Source organism: Brienomyrus brachyistius, chromosome 2 (assembly GCF_023856365.1).
Source record: "Brienomyrus brachyistius isolate T26 chromosome 2, BBRACH_0.4, whole genome shotgun sequence".
NCBI classification, from domain to species: domain Eukaryota; kingdom Metazoa; phylum Chordata; class Actinopteri; order Osteoglossiformes; family Mormyridae; genus Brienomyrus; species Brienomyrus brachyistius.
Window position 1 is genome coordinate 34690862 of NC_064534.1, and position 14038 is coordinate 34704899.

The 14038-nt window shown below is 46.2% G+C and overlaps 1 protein-coding gene, 5 non-coding genes and 2 pseudogenes across 6 annotated transcripts in view; 7 read left to right on the forward strand and 1 right to left on the reverse strand.

Moving 5' to 3' along the window:
• The window catches only part of LOC125715668 (uncharacterized), a 416660-nt gene that overhangs the window by 281149 nt on the left and 121473 nt on the right, over positions 1–14038 (reverse strand). The window lies entirely within an intron of this gene.
• Positions 6598–6716, forward strand: LOC125731850 (5S ribosomal RNA; annotated as a pseudogene).
• On the forward strand, positions 7867–7985 carry LOC125731641 (5S ribosomal RNA; annotated as a pseudogene).
• On the forward strand, positions 9059–9177 carry LOC125736985 (5S ribosomal RNA). Its single transcript, XR_007396252.1, has one exon. It is a non-coding gene; the product is annotated as a 5S ribosomal RNA (ribosomal RNA).
• On the forward strand, positions 10255–10373 carry LOC125735689 (5S ribosomal RNA). The gene has a single exon (XR_007394981.1). It is a non-coding gene; the product is annotated as a 5S ribosomal RNA (ribosomal RNA).
• LOC125736144 (5S ribosomal RNA) lies at positions 11451–11569 on the forward strand. The gene has a single exon (XR_007395427.1). It is a non-coding gene; the product is annotated as a 5S ribosomal RNA (ribosomal RNA).
• Positions 12652–12770, forward strand: LOC125729005 (5S ribosomal RNA). Its single transcript, XR_007389547.1, has one exon. It is a non-coding gene; the product is annotated as a 5S ribosomal RNA (ribosomal RNA).
• On the forward strand, positions 13852–13970 carry LOC125733791 (5S ribosomal RNA). The gene has a single exon (XR_007393127.1). It is a non-coding gene; the product is annotated as a 5S ribosomal RNA (ribosomal RNA).

Consider the following 14038-nt stretch of genomic DNA (forward strand, 5'->3'; position numbering starts at 1 on the left):
CACCTCAGCGACGTCCACCCCCGAGATAGGCGAGTCCACCCCCAAGTCCCCACATCGGAAGGCGTGTCGGTGGGATTGAGGAGGTCTTCGAAGTACTCCCTCCACCGACCCAAAACGTCCCGAGCTGAAGTCAGCAGCGCACCATCCCCACCATAAATAGTGTTGATGCTGCACCGCTTTCCCGCCCGGAGCCGCCGGATGGTGGACCAGAATCTCCTCGAAGCCGTCCGGAAGTCGTTCTCCATGGCCTCACCAAACTCCTCCCACACCCGAGTTTTTGCCTCAGCGACCGCCAAAGCCGCATTCCGCTTGGCCTGCCGGTAGCTGTCGGCTGCGTCTGGAGTCGCACAGGCCAGAAAGGCCCGATAAGACTCCTTCTTCAGCTTGACGGCATCCCTTACCACCGGTGTCCACCAGCACCTGGTGAACATGGTGTTCATTATGGACAGTCCGTGACGAGCACAGAAGTCCAATAACAAAACACCGCTCGGGTTCAGATCGGGGGGGCCGTTCCTCCCAATCACGCCCCTCCAGGTCTCACTGTCGCTGTCCACGTGAGCATTGAAGTCCCCCAGCAGAACAAGGGAGTCCCCAGGAGGAGCACTCTCCAACATCCCTTCCAAGGACTCCAAAAAGGGTGGGTATTCTGAACTGCTGTTTGGCGCATAAGCGCAAACAACAGTCAGGACCCGTCCCCCCACCCGAAGGCGGAGGGAGGCTACCCTCTCGTCCACTGCGGTAAACCCCAATGTACAGGCACCCAGCCTGGGGGCAATAAGTATGCCCATGCCCGCTCGGCGCCTCTCCCCGCGGGCAACTCCAGAGTGGAAAAGGGTCCAACCCCCCTCAAGGAGACTGGTTCCAGAGCCCAAGCCGTGCGTCGAGGTGAGTCCGACTATATCTAGCCGGAACTTCGCAACCTCGCGCACCAGCTCAGGCTCTTTCCCCATCAGAGAGGTGACATTCCATGTCCCTAGAGCTAGCTTCTGCAGCCGAGGATCGGACCGCCAGGGTCCCCGCCTTTGGCTGCCGCCCAGATCGCCTCGCACCCGACCCCTATGGCCCCTCCCATGGAGGGGGGACCCACGTGCCTTGTTCGGGCTGCGCCTGACCAGGCCCCATGGGTATAGGCCTGGCCACCAAGCGCTCGCCATTGAGCCCCACCCCCAGGCCTGGCTCCAGGGGCGGGCCCCGGTGACCCGCGTCCGGGCAAGGGAAAACGTGGTTCCAATATTTTCATCATCATAAGGGGTTTTTGAGCCGCGCTTCATCTGGTTCCTCACCCAGGACCTGTTTGCCTTGGGTGACCCTACCAGGGGCATAAAGCCCCAGACAACATAGCTCCTGGGATCATTGTAACACGCAAACCCCTCCACCACGATAAGGTGTCGGCTCCAGGAGGGGTGGGACTATTCCGTTTCGAGTTAAAGGGATGAAAATGTATTATTCGCTCCCGAGTGAAATGTCATGTCATAAATGAGTAAATATTATTATTTAATATTTAATTAATAATAATTTTATTGTATTACTGTGTTGATTATGTTCTTTTGTGTAAAGTGATGTATGTATTTCTGTTTGGGCTTTAAAAAGAATGGATAGGGGACCATAAATATCATAAGTACAGAGGGAAAAGAATTCAAGGTAGCTCCCGTGTTACTTTTAATGCACAAAAGGGTGCTACATAAATTGGAGGCACCGCTGGGATCTGATTAGGGTCCTTAGCTAAATAGATATTGAGTTACTTCACAACCGGGAAAATAAAGTTTACTGGTGAACATGATGCATGCAGCTGAGTTAGTAGCAAAGCTGAAAGGTTGGTGTCATGGTGAGGGTCTGTCTGAGGCTCATACGCTTATGGTGATCATCCCTGATGACGCGGACATCAGCGAGATTGAGGATACTCTCCAGACTGTGAAATGTTTGGGTCATGTTCGTGTCCGAGGTAGGACTTTTGATGTGAAGCACAGTCAGCTGATGGCTTTGTGTGAATGCAAGGAGAACCTCAAGGAGGCAAATGTTCCAAAGGAAGTGCTGTCTATTGGTGGAGGAGAGCCCTGGCTTATTGTAGTAGTAGGTGAAACTCTGCCAGATGATACTGATGATTTTGGCCACAAGCTCGTAGGGTTCCTACAGAAAGAGGGGAAGACCTTAGAGGAACTTCGTACTCTCTTCTCTGCTCCTGACCATTCCACTGATCCCACAGAGGCCATACTTCGTGCTGTTAGTGACCTGTTAGAAAAGCCCAGACCTTCCGTTGAGCCTGGTGGCTATCGCCGCCTACGTCTTTTCTCTGTTGCCCACCCCAGCAGGTGAGGAGCCATTTGAGGTCTGGATGGAGCAGGCGTGACTCATGGTGGAGGAGTGTGATTGCTCTGGAAAGGAGAAGAGACAGAGGTTAATGGAAAGCCTTAAGGGGCCGGCGCTAGGGATAATTAAAGCTGTGAGAGCGAGTAACCCTGATGTCCATGCAGGTGAATGTTTGGATGCTTTGGAAGATGCATTTGGGTCAGTAGAGACTGGAGACGACCTGTATTTTGCCTTTCGCTTATTGCAGCAGCAATCAGGCGAGAAGCTGTCCGACTTCCTATGTCGCTTAGACCGGTCGTTGGAAAAGGTTAAGAAGGGTGGTGTTCCAGTTGGCTCAGCTGATAGAGCGAGGGTAGAGCAACTGTTAAGGGGCGCTGTTGCTTCGGACCTAATGCTGATGCATCTCCGTTTAAGACAAAGAAAAGCAGATCCACCCACTTTTCATCAGCTATTGAAGGAGATTCGGGAGGAAGAGGAATATGAGGCTTCAAGGAAGAACCTTAGCTCATCGATGTAAAGTGTACTAACCAAATCTAAGGTAGACTCAAAGTATGCTGAGATTCAGACCTTGAAATCGGAAATAAAGGAGCTTAAAACCTTGATTGTGGGCACAGTGACCCGACCAGTTCCCGGTAAGCCGGAGAGTACTGAGCAAGTACTGGTGAACGCAGCAGGTCATTATGAGGTCCAACATAATTCGGAATTAGCTGCTGTAAAAAAAAACAATTGAAGCGGTTTCAACAGAAGGTTAACAGAAAGAATACTGCGGCCGAAGCTTTAACCATAGTCACAAATGTGGAAGCGGCAAATTCGGCCTCTAACTCTTCTTGGAGGCAATTAAAAGGCTCCAAAGAGCAGTTCTGCTATCGTTGTGGAGAGGATGGGCATTTCGCTGTGAAGTGCCAGAACCCTGAATACCAGGGTAAGGTGATTAAGAAGCTAATTCAGGCATTACGGGTCTCAAAGAACCCACGGCTCGGCAACAGCAGGGCTGGTGAGCATAATTGTGAGGTCAAAAACAGTGCTGCTACCAAGCAGGGGACGGCATTTGTCCCGGAAGGCTTGGTGGGGCCGCGTAGCCTTGTACCGCTGAAAGTCAATGGACACTCATGCACTGCGTTGCTTGATAGTGGTTCGCAGGTTACCATTATTTTTGAGTTCTGGTACCAGAAGTATTTATCTGATGTTCCCATCCAGCCAGTGTCTGGGTTCGTTATCTGGGGTTTGAGCGAATCTACTGTCAGTTACCCCTTCTTAGGTTATATTGTGGTTGATCTAGAATACCCAGCTGAGATTGTGGGTACAAGTCAGGCCGTGACTATACTTGCCCTTATTTGTCCTAGTCCTAAGACGTCCGACCAGATACCAGTAATTGTGGGGACTAATGCTACCTATGTTAGACAGTTAGTGAGGCAGTGTAAAGAAAGTGGAGTGGATATTGCTCAGACACTAGGCATAAAGTTTTGTGATGCTGATGACCGGGATGTGCGCAGTACCACCGACTCCATAGCTGATGACAGAGATGAGGTTGGCTGTGTGAGGTGGCAGGGTCCAGGCCCTTGAACTTGTCTCTGGGTGGAGAGATGCAAGCTGTTTGCTGGGTTGAGTTAAAGCATGCAGTTGACCAGGGGATTCTGATGGTGGATGCCTCCCCAGTGACTCCACTTCCTGCTGGTGTGTTCATCTTCCTGTGGACATGTTCATCTTGTAGATTCTATCGCTACTTTTCCTTCCAAGGATTCAGTGTGATCCAGGTTTTATGCTAATCTGATTAACTTTGGGGACTCTCCTGTCTCCGAAGAATGGAAAGATCGAATGCGTCAGAAACTGGCTCAAAGAGCTCATGTTTTTTCCATGCATGAATGGGATTTTGGGTTGACGAAACGGGTGGAGCACAGAATCAGACTGTCTGACTCAAGACCCTTCCGCCAGCACTCACGCCAGCTGTCACCTGCAGATATTGAAGATGTGAGGAAACATCTGCAGGAACTCCAGCAGGCTGGTATAATAAAAGAATCTCGTAGCCCCTATGCCTCCCCAATAGTTGTTGTGAGGAAGAAAAATGGGACCATAAGAATTTGTATAGATTACAGACTCCTGAACAGTTGGACCATCACAGACTAATACACAACACCTTGCATAGATGATGCATTGAATGCCTTGTCAGGTAGCCGTTGGTTCTCTGTTCTTGACCTGAGAAGCGACTATTACCAGACAGCCATGGATGAGGAAGACAAAGAAAAAACTGCTTTTATTTGTCCAATAGGCTTCTTTCAATTCGAACGGATGCCACAGGGGAAATCAGGAGCTCCAGCCACCTTCCAAAGATTAATGGAAAAGGCTGTGGGTGATATGAACTTACTGGAGGTCCTGGTATATTTAGATGACTTGATTGTCTTTGGTAGGACTCTCGAGGAGCATGAAGAGAGGTTGCTCAAAGTTCTTGACCGCATTGGAGAAGTAGGGCTGAAAATCTCTGTAGATAAGTGCCAAATTTGCTTGACACAGGTGAAGTATTTGCCAATGGTGTCTCTACTGATCCAGCTAAGATTGAGGCAGTGACCAACTGGCTTCAGCCGACAAACTTGAAAACTTTGCAGTCATTCTTAGGATTCTGTGGTTATTATAGCCGGTTTATAGCAAATTATTCTGCCATCGTTCGTCCACTGACAGAGCTCACCAAAGGGTATGCTCCGGTTCAGAAGGGCAAGAAAAATGCCATAGATCTGTCTAAACAGTACATGAGAGAATCTGAACCCTTTGGTGAGAGATGGGATGACTCTTATGTAGATGCTTTCCATCAGATTATTAATTGCCTCACACATGCTGCAGTATTGGCGTTTGCTGATCCCCAAAAGCCATACATTTTGCATGTTGATGCTAGTTTAAAAGGGCTGGGTGCAGTACTATATCAAGAGCATCCAGAGGGCTTGCCCCCAGTTGCTTTTGCAAGCAGAAAATTGAAACCATCTGAGAAGAATTATCCGATCCACCAATTGGAGTTCTTGTCTTTGAAGTGGGCTGTCGTTGATAAGTTCCACGAGTACTTGTATGGAGCTAAATTCACAGTACGTACAGATAACAATCCCCTCACCTACGTGTTCACGTCAGCAAAGCTTAATGCTGTCGGGCACAGGTGGTTAGCTGCATTGTCTGTGTATGAGTTTGATGTGCAGTACCGGCCAGGCCGTCACAATATCGATGCTGACTTACTATCTAGAAACATTCCTGAAGAATACAGGGGGCGCTCCACTTCACGATTAATTTAAATCTATCACTCCCCTTCCATTTTACTATTTTATATATATATATATTTCTCTCATTCATAAAGGCAGCTTTTACACACCGTTTTATTCTAAATACTTCCTGGTAATTCTAGGTGCTGTAAGCTGTTCGTGCCTTTATTCCACCAGGGCGCGATCTTCTCACAAACTTGAAGACTGTCACTCTCCATTCACGTTTTACAACTTATTGTTAATGATAAAGAGACAGCTTTTTACACACAGTTTTAAACAAAGTACTGATATTATTCCTCTTCAACTGACCGCTTTGTTTTCTATGCAAAAACCACTTCGCCACAGAAGACTCGATATTATTGGCATAGCAAGTTCTGCTCTCCTTCTTTCAAAACTTGCTAAAAGCTGTATTTAAAAGAACAGATTGGCCGGGGTAATTCACACCCTTCAATGCCAGCTTAATGTTTAGGTTAGTGGGAATCACAGAGGAATTAGGGATGGAAACTTCTTTGCTGGTGGTAGAAGCGGTCTGGTGAATTTTTAGAGAGAAGAGGCCGTCGATGTTTGAATGTAGAAAATTGTTCTGGCTGCAGCCTGCAGTATGGACTTGTTGGTGTGTGTAGCTCCCAGTGTTCTGACAGCGCGACGTTTTGGGGAAGCATGTGATTCAGCAGCTACCAGTGGGCTTCGTGCGACGGAGATTTTGTGGCTGTTAGCGGAGTTGATAACAGAGGGTCGTTAAGAGAAGCCTGCATGCAGCAGGCAAAGGAGTAATGTTTGCCGGCGGGGGACGTGCGGCGATTAACCTGTGCGGTAGTGAAAAGGAGTTAAAAAGAAGGAAGTGTGCGGATGCGGAAAGAATGGAATAATTGTGGTAGGCTGCCGGCTGAGTAGTTTGGTGAATGTTTGGTGTGGGTCCGGCGCTGCCGATTGGATGGTGGTGCTGCAGTGTGAGTCAGATAAAAAAAAAAAAAACAGGAGTAGGATCCAATGGGACTAACTGGCATGTATAGACGCGTGTAATGCAAAAGGGCTGTTTTTGGTCGCGTCTCTCGCTTATGGCCATACCACCCTGAACACGCCCGATCTCATCCGATTTATGTAGCCAAGCAGTGTAGGGTCTGGTTAGTACTTGGATGGGAGACCTCCTGGGAATACCAGGTGCTGTAAGCTTTTCTCACTTTTACTTTATACAGGGGGCGCTCCACTTCACGATTAATTTAAATCTATCACTCCCCTTCCATTTTACTATTTTATATATATATATATATATATATATATATATATATATATATATATATATATATATATATATATATATATATATTTTTTTTTTTTTTTTTTTCTCTCATTCATAAAGGCAGCTTTTACACACGTTTTACTCTAAATACTGCCTGGTAATTCTAGGTGCTGTAAGCTGTTCGTGCCTTTATTCCACCAGGGCACGATCTTCTCACAAACTTGAAGACTGTCACTCCCCATTCACGTTTTACAACTTATTGTTAATAATAAAGAGACAGCTTTTTACACACAGTTTTAAACAAAGTACTGATATAATTCCTCTTCAACTCACCGCTTTGTTTTCTATGCAAAAACCACTTCGCCACAGAAGACTTGATATTGTTGGCATAGCAAGGTCTGCTCTTCTCCTCCTTTCAAAACTTGCTAAAAGCTGTATTTAAAAGAGCAGGTTGGCCGGGGTAATTCACACCCTTCAATGCCAGATTAATGTTTAGGTTAGTGGGAATCACAGAGGAATTAGGGATGGAAACTTCTTTGCTGGTGGTAGAAGCGGTCTGGTGAATTTTTAGAGAGAAGAGGCCGTCGATGTTTCAATATAGAAAATTGTTCTGGCTGCAGCCTGCAGTATGGACTTGTTGGCGTGTGTAGCTCCCAGTGTTCTGACAGCGTGACATTTTGGGGAAGCATGTGATTCAACAGCAACCAGTGGGCTTCGTGCGGCGGAGATTTTGTGGCTGTTAGCGGAGTTGATAACAGAGGGTCTTTAAGAGAAGCCTGCATGCGGTAGGCAAATGAGTAATGTTTGCCGGCGGGGGACGTGCGGCGATTAACCTGTTCGGTAGTGAAAAGGACTTAAAGAGAAGGAAGTGTGCGGATGCGGAAAGAATGGAATAATTGTGGTAGGCTGCCGGCTGAGTAGTTTGGTGAATGTTTGGTGTAGGTGCGGCGCTGCCGATTGGATGGTGGTGCTGCAGTGTGAGTCAGATAAAAAAAAAAAAAAAACAGGAGTAGGATCCAATGGGACTAACTGGCATGTATAGAGGCGTGTAATGCAAAAGGGCTGTTTTTGTTCGCGGCTCACTCTTATGGCCATACCACCCTGAACACGCCCGATCTCGTCTGATCTCGGAAGCTAAGTGGGGTAGGGTCTGTTTAGTACTTGGATGGGAGACTGCCTGGGAATACCACGTGCTGTAAGCTTTTCTCACTTTTACTTTATACAGGGGGCGCTCCACTTCACGATTAATTTAAATCTATCACTCCCCTTCCATTTTACTATTTTATATATATATTTTTTTTCTCTCATTCATAAAGGCAGCCTTTACACACCGTTTTACTCTAAATACTTCCTGGTAATTCTAGGTGCTGTAAGCTGTTCGTGCCTTTATTCCACCAGGGCGCGATCTTCTCACAAACTTGAAGACTGTCACTCCCCATTCACGTTTTACAACTTATTGTTAATGATAAAGAGACAGCTTTTTACACACAGTTTTAAACAAAGTACTGATATTATTCCTCTTCAACTGACCGTTTTGTTTTCTATGCAAAAACCACTTCGCCACAGAATATTCGATATTATTGGCATATTATCTGCTCTTCTCCTCCTTTCAAAACTTGCTAAAAGCTGTATTTAAAAGAGCAGGTTGGCCGGGGTAATTCACACCCTTCAATGCCAGCTTAATGTTTAGGTTAGTGGGAATCACAGAAGAATTAGGGATGGAAACTTCTTTGCTGGTGGTAGAAGCGGTCTGGTGAATTTTTAGAGAGAAGAGGCTGTCGATGTTTGAATGTAGAAAATTGTTCTGGCTGCAGCCTGCAGTATGGACTTGTTAGTGTGTGTAGCTCCCAGTGTTCTGACATCGCGACGTTTTGGGGAAGCATGTGATTCAACAGCTACCAGTGGGCTTCGTGCGGCAGAGATTTTGTGGCTGTTAGCGGAGTTGATAACAGAGGGTCGTTAAGAGAAGCCTGCATGCAGTAGGCAAAGGAGTAATGTTTGCCGGCGGGGGACGTGCGGCGATTAACCTGTGCGGTAGTGAAAAGGAGTTAAAGAGAAGGAAGTGTGCGGATGCGGAAAGAATGGAATAATTGTGGTAGGCTGCCGGCTGAGTAGTTTGGTGAATGTTTGGTGTGGGTGCGGCGCTGCCGATTGGATGGTGGTGCTGCAGTGTGAGTCAGATAAAAAAAAAAAAAACAGGAGTAGGATCCAATGGGACTAACTGGCATGTATAGAGTCGTGTAATGCAAAAGGGCTGTTTTTGTTTGCGGCTCTTGCTTATGGCCATACCACCCTGAACGCGCCCGATCTCGTCTGATCTCGGAAGCTAAGCGGGGTAGGGTCTGATTAGTACTTGGATGGGAGACTGCCTGGGAATACCACGTGCTGTAAGCTTTTCTCACTTTTACTTTATACAGGGGGCACTCCACCTCACGATTAATTTAAATCTATCACTCCCCTTCCATTTTACTATTTTATATATATATATATTTTTCTCTCATTCATAAAGGCAGCTTTTACACACCGTTTTACTCTAAATACTTCCTGGTAATTCTAGGTGCTGTAAGCTGTTCGTGCCTTTATTGCACCAGGGCGCGATCTTCTCACAAACTTGAAGACTGTCACTCCCCATTCACGTTTTACAACTTATTGTTAATGATAAAGAGACAGCTTTTTACACACAGTTTTAAACAAAGTACTGATATTATTCCTCTTCAACTGACCGTTTTGTTTTCTATGCAAAAACCACTTCGCCACAGAAGACTCGATATTATTGGCATAGCAAGTTCTGCTCTTCTCCTTTCAAAACTTGCTAAAAGCTGTATTTAAAAGAACAGATTGGCCGGGGTAATTCACACCCTTCAATGCCAGCTTAATGTTTAGGTTAGTGGGAATCACAGAGGAATTAGGGATGGAAACTTCTTTGCTGGTGGTAGAAGCGGTCTGGTGAATTTTTAGAGAGAAGAGGCCGTCGATGTTTGAATGTAGAAAATTGTTCTGGCTGCAGCCTGCAGTATGGACTTGTTGGTGTGTGTAGCTCCCAGTGTTCTGACAGCGCGACGTTTTGGGGAAGCATGTGATTCAGCAGCTACCAGTGGGCTTCGTGCGGCGGAGATTTTGTGGCTGTTAGCGGAGTTGATAACAGAGGGTCGTTAAGAGAAGCCTGCATGCAGTAGGCAAAGGAGTAATGTTTGCCGGCGGGGGACGTGCGGCGATTAACCTGTGCGGTAGTGAAAAGGAGTTAAAAAGAAGGAAGTGTGCGGATGCGGAAAGAATGGAATAATTGTGGTAGGCTGCCGGCTGAGTAGTTTGGTGAATGTTTGGTGTGGGTCCGGCGCTGCCGATTGGATGGTGGTGCTGCAGTGTGAGTCAGATAAAAAAAAAAAAAAAACCAGGAGTAGGATCCAATGGGACTAACTGGCATGTATAGACGCGTGTAATGCAAAAGGGCTGTTTTTGGTCGCGTCTCTCGCTTATGGCCATTCCACCCTGAACACGCTCGATCTCATCCGATCTCGGAAGCCAAGCAGGGTAGGGTCTGGTTAGTACTTGGATGGGAGACCTCCTGGGAATACCAGGTGCTGTAAGTTTTTCTCACTTTTACTTTATACAGGGGGCGCTCCACTTCACGATTAATTTAAATCTATCACTCCCCTTCCATTTTACTATTTTATATATATATTTTTTTTTTCTCTCATTCATAAAGGCAGCTTTTACACACCGTTTTACTCTAAATACTGCCTGGTAATTCTAGGTGCTGTAAGCTGTTCGTGCCTTTATTCCACCAGGGCGCGATCTTCTCACAAACTTGAAGACTGTCACTCCACATTCACGTTTTACAACTTATTGTTAATAATAAAGAGACAGCTTCTTACACACAGTTTTAAACAAAGTACTGATATAATTCCTCGTCAACTCACCGCTTTGTTTTCTATGCAAAAACCACTTCGCCACAGAATATTCGATATTATTGGCATATTATCTGCTCTTCTCCTCCTTTCAAAACTTGCTAAAAGCTGTATTTAAAAGAGCAGGTTGGCCGGGGTAATTCACACCCTTCAATGCCAGCTTAATGTTTAGGTTAGTGGGAATCACAGAAGAATTAGGGATGGAAACTTCTTTGCTGGTGGTAGAAGCGGTCTGGTGAATTTTTAGAGAGAAGAGGCCGTCGATGTTTGAATGTAGAAAATTGTTCTGGCTGCAGCCTGCAGTATGGACTTGTTGCTGTGTGTAGCTCCCAGTGTTCTGACAGCGCGACGTTTTGGGGAAGCATGTGATTCAACAGCTACCAGTGGGCTTCGTGCGGCAGAGATTTTGTGGCTGTTAGCGGAGTTGATAACAGAGGGTTGTTAAGAGAAGCCTGCATGAGGTAGGCAAAGGAGTAATGTTTGCCGGCGGGGGACGTGCGGCAATTAACCTGTGCGGTAGTGAAAAGGAGTTAAAGAGAAGGAAGTGTGCGGATGCGGAAAGAATGGAATAATTGTGGTAGGCTGCCGGATGAGTAGTATGGTGAATGTTTGGTGTGGGTCCGGTGCTGCCGATTGGATGGTGGTGCTGCAGTGTGAGTCAGATAAAAAAAAAAAAAAAACAGGAGTAGGATCCAATGGGAATAACTGGCATGTATAGACGCGTGTAATGCAAAAGGGCTATTTTTGGTAGTGTCTCTCGCTTACGGCCATACCACCCTGAACGCGCCCGATCTCGTCTGATCTTGGAAGCTAAGCAGGCTAGGGTCTGTTTAGTACTTGGATGGGAGACCACCTGGGAATACCAGGTGCTGTAAGCTTTTCTCACTTTTACTTTATAGAGGGGGCACTCCACTTCACGATTAATTTAAATCTATCACTCCCCTTCCGTTTTACTATTTTATATATATATTTTTTTTCTTTCATTCATAAAGGCAGCTTTTACACACCGTTTTACTCTAAATACTGCCTGGTAATTCTAGGTGCTGTAATCTGTTCGTGCCTTTATTCCACCAGGGCGCAATCTTCTCACAAACTTGAAGACTGTCACTCCCCATTCACGTTTTACAACTTATTGTTAATAATAAAGAGACAGCTTTTTACACACAGTTTTAAACGAAGTACTAATATAATTCCTCGTCAACTCACCGCTTTGTTTTCTATGCAAAAACGACTTCACCACAGAAGACTCGTTATTATTGGCATAGCAAGGTCTTCGCTTTCCTCCTTTCAAAACTTGCTAAAAGCTGTATTTAAAAGAGCAGGTTGGCCGGGGTAATTCACACCCTTCAATGCCAGCTTAATGTTTAGGTTAGTGGGAATCACAGAGGAATTAGGGATGGAAACTTCTTTGCTGGTGGTAGAAGCGGTCTGGTGAATTTTTAGAGAGAAGAGGCCGTTTATGTTTGAATGTAGAAAATTGTTCTGGCTGCAGCCTGCAGTATGGACTTGTTGGTGTGTGTAGCTCCCAGTGTTCTGACAGCGCGACGTTTTGGGGAAGCATGTGATTCAGCAGCTACCAGTGGGCTTCGTGCGGCGGAGATTTTGTGGCTGTTAGCGGAGTTGATAACAGAAGGTCATTAAGAGAAGCCTGCATGCGGTAGGCAAAGGAGTAATGTTTGCCGGCGGGGGACGTGCGGCGATTAACCTGTGCGGTAGTGAAAAGGAGTTAAAGAGAAGGAAGTGTGCGGATGCGGAAAGAATGGAATAATTGTGGTAGGCTGCCGGCTGAGTAGTTTGGTGAATGTTTGGTGTGGTTCCGGCACTGCCGATTGGATGGTGGGGCTGCAGTGTGAGTCAGATAAAAAAAAAAAAAAAAAAAAACAAGAGTAGGATCCAATGGGACTAACTGGCATGTATAGAGGCGTGTAATGCAAAAGGGCTGTTTTTGGTAGTTTTTCTCGCTCACGGCCATACCACCCTGAACACGCCCGATCTCGTCCGATCTCAGAAGCCAAGCAGGATAGGGTCTGGTTAGTACTTGGATGGGAGACCTCCTGGGAATACCAGGTGCTGTAAGCTTTTCTCACTTTTACTTTATACAGGGGGCACTCCACTTCACGATTAATTTAAATCTATCACTCCCCTTCCGTTTTACTATTTTATATATATATTTTTTTTCTTTCATTCATAAAGGCAGCTTTTACACACCGTTTTACTCTAAATTCTGCCTGGTAATTCTAGGTGCTGTAAGCTGTTCGTGCCTTTATTCCAACAGGGCGCGATCTTCTCACAAACTTGAAGACTGTCACTCCCCATTCACGTTTTACAACTTATTGTTAATAATAAAGAGACAGCTTTTTACACACAGTTTTAAACAAAGTACTGATATAATTCCTCTTCAACTCACCGGTTTGTTTTCTATGCAAAAACCACTTGACCACAGAAGACTCGATATTATTGGCATAGCAAGGTCTGCTCTTCTCCTCCTTTCAAAACTCGCTAAAAGCTGTATTTAAAAGAGCAGGTTGGCCGGGGTAATTCACACCCTTCAATGCCAACTTAATGTTTAGGTTAGTGGGAATCACAGAGGAATTAGGGATGGAAACTTCTTTGCTGGTGGTAGAAGTGGTCTGGTGAATTTTTAGAGAGAAGAGGCCGTCGATGTTTGAATGTAGAAAATTGTTCTGGCTGCAGCCTGCAGTATGGACTTGTTGGTGTGTGTAGCTCCCAGTGTTCTGACAGCGCGACGTTTTGGGGAAGCATGTGATTCAGCAGCTACCAGTGGGCTTCGTGCGGCGGAGATTTTGTGGCTGTTAGCGGAGTTGATAACAGAAGGTCATTAAGAGAAGCCTGCATGCGGTAGGCAAAGGAGTAATGTTTTCCGGCGGGGGACGTGCGGCGATTAACCTGTGCGGGAGTGAAAAGGAGTTAAAGAGAAGGAAGTGTGCGGATGCGGAAAGAATGGAATAATTGTGGTAGGCTGCCGGCTGAGTAGTTTGGTGAATGTTTGGTGTGGGTCCGGCGCTGCCGATTGGATGGTGGGGCTGCAGTGTGAGTCAGATAAAAAAAAAAAAAAAAAAACATTAGTAGGATCCAATGGGACCAACTGGCATGTATAGAGGCGTGTAATGCAAAAGGGCTGTTTTTGGTAGCGTCTCTCGCTTATGGCCATGCCACCCTGAACACGCCCGATCTCATCCGATCTCGGAAGCCAAGCAGGGTAGGGTCTGGTTAGTACTTGGATGGGAGACCTCCTGGGAATACCAGGTGCTGTAAGCTTTTCTCACTTTTACTTTATACAGGGGGCACTCCACTTCACGATTAATTTAAATCTATCACTGCCCTTA